Consider the following 16,057-nt stretch of genomic DNA (forward strand, 5'->3'; position numbering starts at 1 on the left):
CTATCATTTCGTCCCGCAGTCACCTCTCTCCAGGCTGAGGAATCACAGTCTATGGAGCTGTGCCTCCTACGGATGCTATTCTATACCCTTGATTAGCCTTGTTGCACATTTCTGAATATTTTCCAGGTATATAAAAGCTTTCACAACTAGGATAGGAAGATAATGAAATAATTTCACCTGATTTCTGTGCCCTGTGTTCCCAAGAACACTGGGCCACCCAAAGCAGCAGTCGGGAAAGGAGTGCCTCCCAAGAGCTGAGACTGCTGTAAGGGAATACATTCAGTTTAGAAAGATTTAAAGGCAGTACGACCTAGGAACAGCTTGGGTTTTGTTAACATCTGAAGTAGCCCGTTGCTGGAAAAATGGTATAAATAAGCTTTCTTACATTCGTTCCAAAAAAAAAAAACTAGAGGGGAGGGAGGCAACCACTGCAAAGGAGGCAGAAGAAGCAGGAGTGTCTTACAGCACCCCTTAGCAGAGAGTGAAGTCCAAGGGCTGGCTTCCCGGCAGACCAGTCTCAGTTTCAGCCAAGAAACATTTCCCCTCCGCTCTTTTTTTAGGTCAGAGGGTGAGTAAAGGTTGGGTTTTGTCCTGGGTACTTTTCTTTCCTTCTAACTTTCACACAGAAGCATGAAATATAACCGGATACATTTCAAGCATGACAATGGATTACCTTGTACCGACGTGCAGGCCCAAGGTGTCTATTATTTATAGACCTCATTTTCTTGTAGCACATTTGCATAGATGAACTCCTGGTGGCTGACAGGCCTAAAGCTGTGAGGCTTGCAAGTCAGCGCAGATACCGGAGAGCAGGGTAATTCAGCAGCCAGGCATCACTTCGTGTTATGTTGCATCACGACCATCACTGGACCCAGCCGACCTGGCCCCAGACTGCAGAAGCGACTCTGGAAAAAGGGGGCAGAGGAGAGTTTTGCCAGAAAAGAGATTGCTCGGTTCTGGAGGGGATACTTCACTATTCCTCACATCACTTCAGCACTATGAGCGCTTAGCAGGTACAATGGAAACATCCAGACCTGCCCGTGCTGCGCAGCCACAGCGTGTTTGGGGGGGATTCAGGCTCCCGCCAGGGACCTGACAGCGTTCTCATGCACACGTTGTCACTAGGAGTAACTCTCAGCCTGAGAGAAAGCAAACTGCTTTGGGAAAAGCTAAACACACACTCCTACACCTCATTTGAAACAGAGATGCTGCCTGGTGTCGGCTGGGCGGATTGCTCCTGTTGTCATCAAACAAATTAATGTATTGATCTGTCAGGAGCCAGACTGTGTGTTTAAGGGAGACTCATCGTGTCCCTCCCTGGTGACATCTCAGAAGTGGTCCTTTGAGGATGAGGCTGGAGAAGGGTGTATCTGCTCCCAGGCTTCAGCTCCAACACGAACACCCATGTCCAGGAGCTGCTACCATTAAGAGAAAAGGGAAGGTGCAACATACACCTGTTCCTTGGAAGAAGGCGTCACAGAAGCTGGTGAGAAGGAGTCAGTGGCTTACCTTTGGAGAGCTTCTGCAAGGAGAAATGCTGAATTAAGAGAAGACGCCAGTGGCAGGGAAGTGACTGGTGTGCACGAGCAGCGCCGCGCTGCTGCTTCTCTGGCATCCCTGCTGAGCGGGTGATGGCCGCGGCGGTGGGACCCCCCTCCTCCAGGCCGCCCGAGGGAGGGCTTCCCCTGCTCCTCAGGCTGCTGCCGTCCCACCGCAAGGTTCCTAGGCTGCAGGCGGCACATTAGCAACCCCAGTCACAAAGGAGGGCCTAAGCAAAGTTAGATCCAATTGCACAAAGCTGGATCATGTATCATAAAGCAGCTTTGCTTAGTTAATCCTCTGATTGATTTTAAGGCCTTGCAGAGACTGAAAGACTATTAAAAGCTTTGTGATCCCAGTGTTTCCCAGCACAGGCACTGTCCCGCTGCTGCTCAGCTGACGTTTACCCAGTCCTGGCCTAAGCCCCTTCCCAGTGCCGGGCAACCCTTAAAACCTCCATTGAAATGGTATCAGCTTTCTCTTTGCTGAAATTAACGTTAATCTGGAGGATTAACGCTCACATACAAGCAAAGGCCCACAGGGTGCTAACCCCGGCGCCAGCTCTCCAGGCACTGGCTGCGGCTGGGCATCCCACAGGGACGGTGGTGCGGGGTCTGGTGCGGGGTGCTCCCCCCTTGGCACAGCCGCCCGTGTTGCCTGCATCCCCTCTGCCTTCCCTGCCGGCAGCAGCCATTTTCCAGCAGCCACTGGCCCCCAGGAGGGGTGGGCACCTCTCCCTGCGGCCACTGAGGGTCACGCTAAACGAGCCAAGGCAGCTCTTGGTATCGGCACGCCCGGCACTGCAGGCCTCCAGCTTCGTGCTCTGCCCTACACAGTCCTGTCAAGCAGGTAAGTTAGAGCAACACCAATCACAAAAGCAGCGCTGCGAGGGACTGCCCCGAGCGCCCGGCCCGGCAGTGCCCGCTGCGGACACCCACTCCAGGCACGACCACCTTCCCTCATGCTCGTCTGTCGAGACTCGTGCATTTCCGGTAATGGTGCAAGTATCTCGAGGGGCCAGAGGATCTCTCGTCACAGCCCTCAGGAGCTGCAGCCCAATATGCTTTGGGTTTTTTCCACTATAATTTTACTCTTGATCGTTGAATCTCACTGTAAGCGGTTCCCTTCCCGTCTCACAGAGCACCGACGTTGCCTTATGCCTGGTGCTCCGTCTGGCAGAAGCCCTGCAACGCATCCCTGGTTGTTCCCTGTCTCACTTCTTCAACATCCCCAGCTCTGCTTGGATGGGATGCAATGTGCTGAGTGTGCAGACCTGAAACGCTTGCTCTTGCCTTTGACTGCTCATGTGCCTGCCTGTTTTCTCCAGCACCTGCCTCCTCATGTCCAGATTCAAACTCCAGATAATGTAACCCTGCTAGCCTCCTGGGCAGGGTTGTGTATGCTGGGAGAAATGCTGGCCTTGAAAATTGGGTGTGAGTCTGTGGGATTTTTCAGATACTTTCTGCTACCAGGATTGCCTGGAAACGGGTGAAGTCTGACCCTCAGTTCCAGCCATCTCAAGCTCATGCCAGAAATTATGCCCAGGTAACTGTCTGGCAGGCCGCTGTCCTAGGCCATGGCAAAGCAAGACACAGCAATGATGTTTTCTCCTGTTGGTTAGCCACCTTCTTTGTTGCAGCAGGTAGAAGCTGTGCAAGGAGATGTTTTTAAGCAGCAGCTCAAATCATTGCTCCGCTGTTCAGCCTCTGTCCAGGGCAGAGGCACCCGGCTGAGCTGAACGCCGCAGGCACCCCCAGGCAGGAAGAGCCACCGAGCAGAGACCATTGTCAGCACAGATACCACCGAGGAGGATCTGGACATGCTCAGCTGTTGTGGACTAATCCTGAGGCACACGGAAAACAGCAGATGCCAGCCTTCTCCCTGGTGCTGGCAGGCTGCTGCTCTGTGGCTCCAGCCCCAGGCTGGCATCTGAGACCAAGCTGTAAGTGGTGCTGTTGTTCAGGGAGATGCAGCCTCCTGGATTTCCTTCCTTGGTTATGCTACAGCTGCAGATGTGGAAGCCTTGGACTGCACCCAGTCTATGCTGCGCGCAACATAAAACGCGCTCCTGAGCCGTGCTGCACCTCCTGATTTGCTGGAGACAAACGCCCGGTGCTGCACTGAGCCGTAATTCCAGCAAAGCAGGGTGCACCGCAGGTTGCCTATGTGACACGAAGCTTTCGGTCACTCCGACACCGCTGCCAGGTCACGCAGCCCCGCAGCGCTGTGGGCCAGCAGCTGCGCTGCAGCGTGTGCGATGAGTTTGGTGACGCTCCGTCCGGGTCCCAGGGCACGCGTGTGCACAACCCACGAGACCCACCACAGACTACTAGCCGAGCCAACTGAAAAAGAGGTTTATTACAGCAGCTTGAAAGAGGATGAAAAACTCAGGGGAGGGCTCTTAACGTGCCAGAAGCCTTCAAGTGGAAAGATCCCAAACCAACAAGACCTGGTTCTGAAGCACCAAACTCTCTGTCTGGCTCCGATACTGCTGCCTGTCCCTGCTCCAGGGCATAGGAGCGTCACAGATCTGGTGCCTTTTGTCAATGTGACTTAAAGAGCAGTCCACGTACCAAAGAGACGAGCGCAGGACGGGGATGAAGCTCTGGCAGGATTCCCAGCACTGGGAACAGCCCAGCACGAGTTTTGGGGGGTTTGCAGTGAGCACATGAAGCAATTTTTCTGCTTGTCGGGATGATCAGGAAAAGGAGAAGCAAGAAATTGCAAACCATTCAACCTGGTATCAGCTCCGCACAACACAGTGGTGTGAAACACCTGGGAAAAAGGTCTAACAACTACTGTGTAACAGGGGCTTGTTAAAGGTAGGTTGCACCAAGCAAGTCCAAAAGACTTCTTCACTCAAGACACTGATTTTGCAGGTGACAGAATTAAACAGTTGATACAATGCTGCACAATGAACCGAAAGCAGGTAACACTAAGCAAAAAAGTCTCCCTAGGGCAGAGCAGGGTTGGAGGCTGGCAGGCAAGCAGGCAGGGGGCTGGGCTCACAGCAAGGATTCCCTGATGGGCACGGGCGCCAGGAGAGTGCCTGCCCCTTGGAGCTGGCTTTGCCAAGCCAGGAGTGGGGTGCGAGCTGACCCCACAGAGAATCTGGTTCCCAGACCTGTTCCTCTTGGGAAACAGAGATGGACGGCAGGATTTTCTGAGCCTCTAACTTCAAAAGATCAGCAGCCATGCCAGGATGAGGATCTGCTGGCACCACACAAGCTGCCTTGTTCCTGCTTTTTTAAGAAGTACGAGAATTTTGAAGCTGCAAGACAGGAATGCGGGCAGAGACCTGGCGGTTCCATGTTGCTCAGCTGAGCAAAGCTCTGTTAATAACCCCCAACCCCCAACCCCCAGAGGGAGGGAGGGAGGGCCGGTTCTGTTTTTGCTTAACCAGGGTCTCCTGCCATTACAACATTACAATATCAAAGAACTTTGTGCTGAGAACTAGATACAACAGCAAAAGCAGCCCCAAAAGGACCAAACCTGAGGATCTCAGTGGGGTTTGCTGCAGGAGGGTAGCATTTAAGCCCTAGTCTGGAGAAACAAAGACTCAGGGGACAGGATCAGTCTCTAATTATCTTGCAGTTAATGTGAATGAGCAGCAGGATGAGGAGAGGGAGGGGCGGGAGACACCATGAGAAGCACTGACCTGGAGCAAGGGAAGGAAAAGTTCAGACTAGATGCAAAAAAAAAAAAAAAAAAAAAAAAAAAAAAAAAAAAAAAAAAAGGCCAAAAAAAAAAGACTGGCATAACCCAGACTCCTACAGGGAGAGGCTAAAAAATTAGTCAGAGGAAATACTTAAAAGGAAATCAGATGCAGTGTTAGCAGGAAAGTTGCAATGAATGACTGCAGCAAAAGGGCCTGGCTCAGACCCTTTGGCAGGACCGAGTGGTCTTTCCCAGCCTTCCCTGCCCGTTAGTCACCTGCTAGTGCTTTCCAAATGGCCCTGGGTACCTTGTACCTCTGCCTGGAAAATGAGCGGGCACTGGTAATTTAACAGAGGCATCATTTTCAGCAAGAACTGTTTGGACATTTAACATACTAGTATTTCAAAAAGAACAGATGTGTTATTTATAAAAACACTCTAAAAGGATAACGAAGGCTATTTCTAACTCTCTCTTTTTCCAGGAAAAATGTATTTGCAGCCAGCACCAGGTCCTGTTGTATTTTAATCTAAGTTAAGTGACTCCTGTTCCTACTCCAGTACTGAATACTCAGTTACTCTCAATAAATCATGCTTAGCCCCACAACCCCGCAATCATTTTAAGGCACCTCTCCACGAACACATCCAGTTAGACTTCCACTCAATTGATCACGTTCGCTGCGACTCCCACTCAGCTGATCCCAAACAGCAAGGTTTCAGCTGCGTTACTCTTCACTGTTCACAGAATTTCCCAATTTCTATTCCCAAGAACCTCAAAACGCAAACGGAAGGTGGTTCCTGGATAGGAAGGATTTGTCCAAAAGAGGTTTTTCAGAGCAGCGCTTCTCTGCCTCCAACATTTCCCGTTTCATCTCTCTCTCTCATTTCCTAGGTGCTATTTCTCCCCGGAGGGCAAGACCGGGAAGGCATGCGAGAGTCAGCGGTAAGAGGGCACCGGGACTCGCGTACCCGTCCGCAGGCCCGCAGAGAGGACGGGCCCATTTACCAGGTTTTCTCGGAAGGTCGTGCCTGGCGCTGTGGCTCTACCTGAGCCTGTTCCAGGGGCATCCCCCCCCCAACCCTGACGCCTGCGGGCTGCGCAGCCCCTGGCGTGTGTGTGCCCCAGAGCAGGGCTGCCTCGCGGGTTCCAGCGCCTGCGCTGTGCGCAGCACCCCCAGGGACTATCCTGAGCATCTCGGCTGTCTTCAAGTGCTGCCGTGGCCCACGGTCTAAGTACTGGCTAGAGCTGGGTGGGAACACTAGAAATGGGCATTTTCAGACAAATCCTTCTGAGGGAAAAGAACGGTTTCAACATTTTTTTTTCAGATTGACATTCTGAGGGCTCAGAATTTTTCCAAAAACATTCTGACACGACCAAAAGAATATCGGTTCTTTGGCACAAGAACTGACGGTAAAGTAATTCTAATATTTCATATTTAGACATTCTGACAACAGAAATGCCATCATGTAGAAAAACAATTCATGTGACCTTAACGCCAAGTAACAAAAAAAGGTGTTAAAACAGAAATGTTAACATAGAACCTTCTGTGCAATTAGAATTAGCCTCACTAATACTTTGAATATTATCCAATGAATTGTCTGGCATATCTCTCATGAGACTGAATAACTTCAAAGAGTTGAGAATTAGAGCTTGGCTGCACTTTTTATGGACGGAGCCAGACAGCAAAGACAAGTAAACCAAATGGTAACGTAAACATCAATGAAAACATAATCCTACTCTGTAGTTGACTAATGATTTTGGCTGAAAACGTACATTTACCAAACTGCCCCTTTGTATTGTAATGAGTCAAATCCAATTTCCTATCATCAAACTTGTAGATGGCAGCCAAGAACATTATGTTTAATTGAGCTGAACTGTAACACTGAATTTGTAACTTTGCCGAATGTGCGCTGTCTCACTGTCCAGGTTTCTCACCCAGTTTGAGGTTTTGCTTCTGCATTTCAGGAATTAAGCAAGACACACATCCAGCAAACAGGTTCTCTCGAAGGAGACTAAACAGAAATAATTAAAGGAATTTGAACCTGGCCTAAAATCTCTATGACACTGGAGCCTCTTGCTCCTGGCAGGGTGCAGGAATCAGTGCCTCCACGTTTATTGAACAGTGAGAATATATCAGTTTGTTCAAAAATATGGAAGTCCTAATAATCCCCAGGTTACACTTAGAGTTGTGGTAGACCTTACTGTGAAGTGCTGTCTCCCACAGGAGATGAACTGGTAGTTCCAGCCACAGCAGCCTGACAAAAATTCCCACTAACAATAAACACCTTATCTTTCCACCTGACCTTGTACTCGGCTATTCTCTAAAAGAACTATCTAAGGTCGGGAGGAGAGTTCCTGCTTTGGTCTCACAACTCAACCTTTGAGTTTCAGGAGTGGGCCTGTCCACAGCTGAGGAGAGTCTTCTGGTTTCTTCCCACCAAGAACTTGTTTATTGTAGCCTCAGATGAATCTTTCCTATAACTGTGGTTAACCTCTTCCTATGGTTAGGCTCCTTATGATTCACCTATGCTAAGTATTTTGCAATTAAACTCCCCCATAGAGCACAACAAGCCTTTATTATAGCTGCAGAAGGCCTCTTTGTCTGGCTGAACTGGGTCTTCTACTTCTGTTCCCATGACTTTTTCATAACAGGTTTGCAGGTTCTCATCCTTGGGTTGCATACTGCTGTGACCATAAGCTTTCATGGGATGGTTTTAAAATAGACAGAAAAGGTGTTGGTGCTGCTGGTGGTGGGGTCTTTTAGTCTACTTCATATAGATCTCTATTCTTTGAGGCTAATCCTGTGTTCTTTGGTGGAAAACAACATTTTTATGAGACAGGCAAAATGAGCCCCCAAAAGAGAGCAAGGTACGCATCTTGGGACATTCCTAAAATCACAAGCATAAGCAACTTTCACAAAAAGGGCATCTATCACAGCGAAAAAAATCTGCACCATGTAAACCGCTCCAAAAGCAAATGTGCGAGAACAAGATCTAAAAATTTACATCTTAGTGAAAGACGCTTTTGAGTAAAAAAGCAATATTGGCAATATCTAATTATTGGTGAAATCTATTAGGGGAATCTTTTATGTTCTGAAAAACTACTCACAGCTCAGTAACAATCCTTCAGGATTTCGGTATGAGAGTTTAAAGGCTTTTAAATAAATTCAGGGGAAGAAAAGAAAGGTTTAGTTCCAAGTCTGAGCCAAAGTTTGCTGTGTAGTTAAAAAGAGTAAATGAACTTATGGATTTGTCTCCTCTGTTTCCTTCTCACACAGTGTCTTCTATACTTGAATGGCGGAGCACAGAGCCTGAACACGAAGGCTTCATGTTTTATTAATGGTGTCCCATTCATTTCCTGTTTTCATGCTGATAACCTGCCGAGGGAGAGGAAGGGAATTCAGGTGGCAAGACCTCAGATCCATTTTTCTTATACCCATGAACAGTTCACAAGTGGGTATTTCACTAGTAAAATCTCTTTATTGCATGTATTACTGCATTCTCTGGGACGCTTAACTGGGACGGCTGGCTTCACAGCCACTGGCATACACCTCCTCAGTGTTTTCAGGGCAAGTTCTCTTCAAGGTGACAGCTTTTAGTTTTTGAGTCAATCAGCCCTCCATAGCTATTTCACTACTGTCCTTTCTACAGGACTAACCTCATAATACACCAAATTACTACCCTGGCAGACATCTAGTCAAACAAAATTTGCATTAGCAATACCACTCACTGTAGAAATGCCAGTTTATTCCCTGTTAAAGACAAAACAGTGCAGTGTTCTGACCAGTAGCTATTTCCTGAGATTTTATTTTTTGACTGAAATGTTACCAGTTCTGCAAAATGGAGCAGTTTTTTTTAAAAGCCTAATGCTTTTGGCAAAACTCCCCCCTCCCCTTTTTTTTTTAAAAGCATCGTTTCCTCTGTCTGTAATATTTACCGTGAGTGAGCACATCCCTTATAAAAGGCCGCCTTCTATACAGCATTGAGAGCGAGTTCCTAGAAAAGACTGGATTTTAAACATCTCTGTTTATGAGCTGGAGAAGAACAAAAACGTCACCTTACTACTTCAGACTGAAATCTTTTGCAGAAATTGTTTCAGCAGTTGATGGAAATGTTAAAAAGTGTCCCTGTGTTCAAGACCTACTTACAACAAAGCGATCCTTCCAGGCCCTTCCTTCACCACCAGGCAGGCTGATCGGATGGGAAGAATCAGTCTTGCCCAGTACTAAGCGCACGGTTCAGAAAATCATTCCTCATTGCTGCTAAGCAGCAGAAGAAAACATCCCCTTCTAGACACTGTCCCCTTGTCCCATTACAGGTGAATCTATCTCTACCTACAGAATTGTACAAGATGGAGCTACAGCGGGGTGGCTCTTACTGGGGGAGCACTGCCCACGTGGGAGGTAAAATGTATTAGGAAATAAATGTAAATTGTATCCTGGCACCTGGGGAGGCTTTAGCTCGTTCAGCACCTGCCAAACCTCGTCCCTCATACGTGTTACGGGTGTTTGAAACACAGGCGGGGCCAGTTGTTGGAAAAGTGGACCGAACTACTGTTTAGACTCGGTAGCAGTTCTGAATGCCTTATTAGCTATTTTCTGGTAGAGACATCAAACAGAAAAGATGAGTAAGGTAAAAAACTGACATCCCACTCAGAACATCAAGTTCTCACAGAGAGAGCAGAAGGGCTGGAGCACCTGGGTGGGCATCCGGCTATCAGCAGGTACTGTGATTTGATCCTGGGTCTGTCCCGTGCTTGCTCACTTCAGTGTTCGAGAAAGAATCCCCATTTTCCTATTCCTCAAGCTGGTAAGAAAACAAAGGCCTGGGTTTCATAAAACACTCCTGCAGATAACATAAAATAACTTCTCAGGGAAAGATAAGAAACATTAATTTCCCTCTATGATTCTTGTACTGGCCAGAGATGCCCCAGTCTGTTTTAATGCTCCACTTTCCCTTAAAGCAGCAAACGCTTCAACAGCAGTGACTTGCCTCTAGCTGCTTCTTCCTTTAAAACCCACTGGCCACTTTCCCAACAAGACAAAAAGCGCTTCTTTCCACAGCCTGTGCGCAGCTCGGCGCGGCCGCACTCTGCGGCGGGGGGGTGGGGTTGCACCACTGAGCTCTTGGGGTTTCTTTTAGGACGTTTTCCTTTGAAAGATAACCAGAACTGTGATGAGATCGGTAACCTCCTCTGTGTTGGCAGGCAGACATGCATGCCTGGAGGTGCAAGTGCAAGTGTGTGGTCTTGGGTGTGGGGAAGCAAGCAGAAGGGTGGTGACCTGAATGTTGGAACGGAGTTCAGAGTAGACTTTTTTTGGGTGGGTTTTTTGTGTTTCTTTCTTTTTTCTTTTTTTTTTTTTTGTTTTGCCTTTCCTTGCATTGGGAACCCCAAGCTCGAAAAGCAGGAGTTCCCTGCCCCACCGGTGATATAACAAAAGCGTATCAGAGATGTGCTGCCTTCTGCCTTGTGAGCCTCTTGGCTGGAGACAGCCACACTTTTAGGCCTTTCTCTGAAACCATGAGGATCAGACATAGTATTACTTTTATCAGCGAGAATGGGGATTCTCAGGTAAGTAAGGGCCCATGGAGCCAGGACATACAGGAATATTCAAATACTGTGATAGTAGTTATAAAATATGTAAACTGGCAACCTCACCCCTCGTAACACGCTTCACACAAACAGTGAGCTTGGAGCTGATATACACTGACCCACCTGTCCCGCTTGAGACTCGGTGCTCAGCCTCTTTGCGTCTCAATTATTAAGCTCTAGACTGCCAGGGCTGGAAGAGAGACAGGACCGAGGTACTCTTAAAATTATCCCTTATAGACAGTGTTTGTTTGACGTGTCGTTAATCTCCAGTGACAGAGATTCCACAGCCCCCCCCAGCAATCTGCTCTAGCAGTGACCTATCTCTACCATCGAACCATTTGCCTTTTTCCCCCCTCTAGAGCCCAGTTTAAGCCATTATAAGAAACATATGGGGGAGCAGAGCACTCCCTCCTCTTTGCCGCAACATTTTACACATACGATGGCTGCTCTACCATTTCCCATTTGTCTCCTCTGGACTGAACAAAACATACTTTTGTCAGTCCCTCTTTGCACATCGCGTTTTCTATTTAGTCATTCTTCCTGTTCCCTTCCAGATGCACATCAGCTGGAAGACGTCTGGCAGAGTCCACTTAAGGCCTTACTGCTGTTCAAGAGCGCAAGAATTACTGCATGTCTTCAAATGACGCTCATGTTTGTACACCTTAGCACAGCATTTGATTTTTTTGCCAAATCTGAATGAGAGCCTAGATTGCATTTTTCAAGCAATGAAAGTAAAACGTGAGGCAGTGCTAGGTGTTAAGGTAGCGGCCATCGCTGAAGGTCTGACTGGGCACAAAGACAAGAACCCATGTTCCCACCCCTAGCACTGAGTGAAATGTGTACTGCAAATAACACTTTGGGAATCATTTGATCACGTGGCCCAGCTGGCGTTGCTGAGAGATCCTAGCATCTGCTTGGTTTTTCTTCTCTTTTAAAAAGTTTTATTTAATGATCACTGCCCTGTAGATGTGTGTGGCACCTCATTTAAATACACTGTAGACCTGCAGCTATTGACTCTCCGCATATATTGCCGGTGTATTTTCTTATCCTTTGCTTTAGCACAAGAAAACTGTGCAGTCCTGTGTGGAGGCAGCATTTTTTTCTTTTTATTATCAATGCAATAATCAGCACAAGAAGTTTTCTGACTGCGGGGGAAAATGAATCAATTTGAAATCACTGACCTTTCTTTATGGTCATCTGCCACTTAGAACACTGGTTATTCTGATGTTGGGCTATCATAGGAGGGATATTTACCACTGCAGAATGAAGAGCTGCTAACGATCAAGGCAGACAGGTATTGTCACAGGGTGGCATGTTATGTAAGCACTCCTTAAATGCAAGTTACTCTACATTCTTGGCACCAGACCACATGAAATTTCCCTTCAGATGTTGACGGGATAAAAAAAAATTATATATATGAAAATCACCTTATCATTTACAATGCAAATCTTGGAAGGAAAGTTAGTAAATTAAGTTAGATATTCGCCTAAATTAAGCTGGCATTCTATTCTGATGCTTCAAACTCTGAAAACATTGCTGGCTGACAAAACAAGCCCTGGAATGATTAGCAAAAACCCTCCTTCAGAGGCAGCAGACGAGCAATCCCTTTGAACCTTCACAGCACATCATAAACGCTCAGCAGACTTACAGTGTGGCAGTCCCACTGCTATCAATTATTTACCCTTTTTCTGTTTACCTTCAGGCAGCAAGTAATTATTTTTAAATATTAATTTAGTTGTGTCATGTACAGTTTGTGGTTTAGCCCTGAGATCTGAGATACAGAAAAGCAAACTGCATCTCAAATCACATTTAGCTAGTGACGCATTGATAGTTGGATCCCCACTCCAGCTACTCAGCAGCTACACTCAACTTCTTCCATCATTAGAAACAGAACTCTGCTCATTGCAGGAAAGTGAAAGCAATTTTAATAGGAAAAAGGCATCTTTTTTTTTTTTTAGCCTAAAAGTCCCAGAAATTGGAAAATCTAAATAGGAGAATATTATTTTACTCTAAAAGCTTCAGGTTTTTTTTCAGATGAAGATTTTTTCTTCCTCCCTTTTTGTTTCCCTCAGAATTTTCCCCAGAGTGTTTAATTTTCTTTATCCTCAGCTAATTTAGGCTAAAAAGAAGCTGGCTGTTGTTTCTGCAGCCCTGGGAGAAAGAGACCCTAGGAGACAAGAATCACCTTCCTGCACTGAAAACACCCCTTCTTAGAACCTGAAAAGAGAGGATGACTCTTGTTAGCTCACACGAACGCCTTTCCACAAGGGACTGATTCTTTCTTTTTAAAGGTTTATTCTAGAAAAACAAATGCTTGTTTTGATATATTTGCATGAAGATACAGCTGTGTGCCCACAGAGAGGCCAATGCGCTGTCAAGGTCAGGGAAAACTGCTGGTTCCACCAACAGCAGCAAGAGTGGTATCTTCCTGAGTTGAAACATTTTTGAATTTTGGAGTCTTTTGGTGTTCATTTTTTTGCACTGTTGCAGTTTCAGCTTTTTCTTATCATAAGCTCTTGAAAGAAGCCTTGATTTTAGCTGTTTCTGAGACAGAATCAAGGAGAAACTGAACTCTGGCAATGAAACTTGGGTAACTTTGCTGGTATTGCTGGTATTCTGGTGGCGCCTGTGGGCCCCAGCCATCTGGGTCTGCACAGTTTCATAAACACCAGAAGCACCTCCTGACAAAGAGCACGCAGCCACAGTTTGAGCTGAGATGCTGCACTGGAAAACAAATATGAGAAAAACCAAAGGAACTGTCATATGCTCACAGGATCAAGCTAAGGTGCAATACTGTTAGAGTGAAGGAATGTTTGCAAAATGACCTAGGGAAGACCAGCGTTTCATGAAGCGAAAACCCAAGAACTGTATGTGGTCAAGTCATATTCTTCCCCTGCCACTGCCTCTGCTCGCGGATCATGCTACTGCCCCCCGACAACCCTGTCCCGTTACTGTTGCTGCTACAACCTTGACAACGTGCGTTCATGTTTTCAGAGAGATGGGCCATGTCATGCATCTTGTTTCAATCTAAGGAGGAAACAGCAACCTCTGATTCACGTCCAGTCTGTGTTGTCCTCCCCAGCCCCTCCCCCCGGCTGTAAATGCAGGCTGCAAGGCTGAATACCAGTGGCCTTGTTCGTATCTATTGTGTGACTGGAGACCCGGCACAACACATGAACTTGACTTTTTGTAGCCTGAAAGAAATCTGCTATCCAACCAAATAGGTCCGTGGGAGGAGCCAGAAACTTTGCTTTAGCTCTAATCCCTAATGTCATGCAGCATGGTTTAGCTTAGACCTTTAATGTTAGCTGTATGTACTTTACACAAATTTTATAACAGAGAATTTTTCTTCAACCAAAGCAATCAGAGGCCTCTCTCCCCTATTTCCCATTCTGAACTCCTATTTGACTCAAGGGTCAGACACTGGCATGTGAATTTACGTATTATGCGTTACGAAGCCATAAAGCCTCCTTGCCCTAGAATTCTTACGGTACCTGCTTACCTCTGACTCTCACATGGGAAGAAAGGACAGGGACATCTAAGAGGGGGTGAAGCAAAACATCCAAAAGCAAAGGAAAGGCAGCATGGAACAGTAGCGTGGAAGCAAAGCTGTATTATAGCAACAATGCTCTACCTTACTGTAACAGCAATGAAAGCATCTGTTCTCTTATAAAAAAAGAAAAGGAAGAAGTAGAGAAAACTAGTTCTGTGATGAAGGACCTTCTGATTAGCAGGTACCTGAACGGGACTTTTCCTCAGTATCACTGTTATCAGGGGACTCGTTGAAACAGAAGCATCACAAAAGCGATCATCAAACCTGCAGCAAAATTGAGAAAAGAGAATCAGAAATTCCGTGCTAGCCAACTGTTAGAAGATCAGCTGCAGAATTCAGCTCTTCAGACACAAGCGGTGTATCAGCGTGGGCCTGTTTTGACCTGTACTTTATTTTGCCTCTCTGTAGATACCTCCCCAACAACATAACACAAACCGGAGCAAGAGAGTGGGCCCCCTGCCCATTATCAAAAGTAGTGAACTTCTAAAGCTTCTACCTGATCCACAGATGTGGTGTCAGTGTTAGCAAACATCTCTGAGCTGGGGAAATAACCTCAGTTTTGTTGGCTTTGTTCCCATTTACCTGGGTAGCAACACTGACCAAATGCTGCCTGGACAGACGCCAGGTTTCTCTTAATCTTGGTGAGCAGATTTAGATCACATTGTTTCACTAAGTCATTTTGTCCAAGGTGAGCGAGGATAATGGCTGAAGAGCCAATTAATGTGTCTGGGGAACACCGGTGGCTCCCCTATTCTCACAAGGTGCCAGGCTGGTACACCCTGTTCCTGAAGCAAGTAGGCAGAAAGCCACAGACCCCAAAAGTGAACCAGGTCTTTCAGAAGCGTCAGTATAGCACACACTAAGAGTACGTATGTTCTACCCTACTGGGCCTATAATTTTTTTTTTTCAGGTTAAGTCTGTCTCATCTTCTGATACAGATTCTTACAGCCAAGGTATTTCTGAACTGAGCTACGAGTATGTCAACCCTATCTTTGGTCTGCTTTTGCTACGTTGCCTAGTAGATGTTTGATGACAACAGTTTTGAACCAAACACGGGGGCAGGGGAACAGAATGAATCATAAAACGATGGGGAAGAAAGACATACCAGCTGGGAGAATAAAAGTTTCTCTTTCTTATAAAGCCACATTAATTCACTGTATTAATGAGCAGCACACTAACATGCCATAGCCCCTTCTTCGTGGCCAGCTACTGGTTACTGTGAAAAGTATTAAGAGAGCCACAAAACTAATGACAAGGCCAAGAGTAACTGGAACTAAGCATTCATTGTTTTGGGTCATTGTGAGTTAGAAACAAATCTAAAGTCTAAAACATTATCTAAAATAGCACTGAAAATCAGGTCCCTATCTGAACATAAATCAGGGGTCATTTCAAGGGTAGTAATTCCATAGTCTTCACATATTTAAGCATCTGTAACAATATTGCTAGAACTTATTTTTCAAATACATCACACAGGTAAAGCTGATACCCATGGTATTGTCCATGAGCTTATGTTCTGAGGGGAAAACAGAGGGGCAAAACAGCTGAGCCGAAAGGTTACTTTAACCCCCCCCCCCCCCCCCCCCCCCCCAAAATAAAAACCCAACCCAAAATAAAAACCCAAAAACCAACCAACCCCAACCTAGGCAACACCCCCAAAACAGGGAAGAGACTCATACAGATCCAGTTCTGGTAATCCACATATATGCCCTGTTAGAATGA

The 16,057-nt window shown here is 46.6% G+C and overlaps 2 protein-coding genes across 5 annotated transcripts in view; both read right to left on the minus strand.

The window, feature by feature from the left end:
• Positions 1–16,057, minus strand: part of FHL3 (four and a half LIM domains 3) — a 177,640-nt gene that overhangs the window by 83,736 nt on the left and 77,847 nt on the right. For 2 of the 4 annotated variants that reach the window (XM_075114568.1, XM_075114559.1), the window contains exon 1: positions 10,266–10,271. The exons of the other annotated variants lie outside the window; for them this stretch is intronic. The gene's annotated coding sequence lies outside the window, so the exon portion shown is untranslated. Of the gene's footprint in view, positions 1–10,265; positions 10,272–16,057 lie in introns of those variants that run through there. 4 annotated transcript variants of the gene reach the window in all.
• The window catches only part of LOC142066937 (uncharacterized), a 328,175-nt gene that overhangs the window by 9,535 nt on the left and 302,583 nt on the right, over positions 1–16,057 (minus strand). Inside the window, exon 8 of the mRNA XM_075115069.1 lies at positions 14,524–14,602. The gene's annotated coding sequence lies outside the window, so the exon portion shown is untranslated. The remainder of the gene's footprint in view (positions 1–14,523; positions 14,603–16,057) is intronic.

Source organism: Phalacrocorax aristotelis, chromosome 20 (genome assembly GCF_949628215.1).
Source record: "Phalacrocorax aristotelis chromosome 20, bGulAri2.1, whole genome shotgun sequence".
NCBI lineage: Eukaryota > Metazoa > Chordata > Aves > Suliformes > Phalacrocoracidae > Phalacrocorax > Phalacrocorax aristotelis.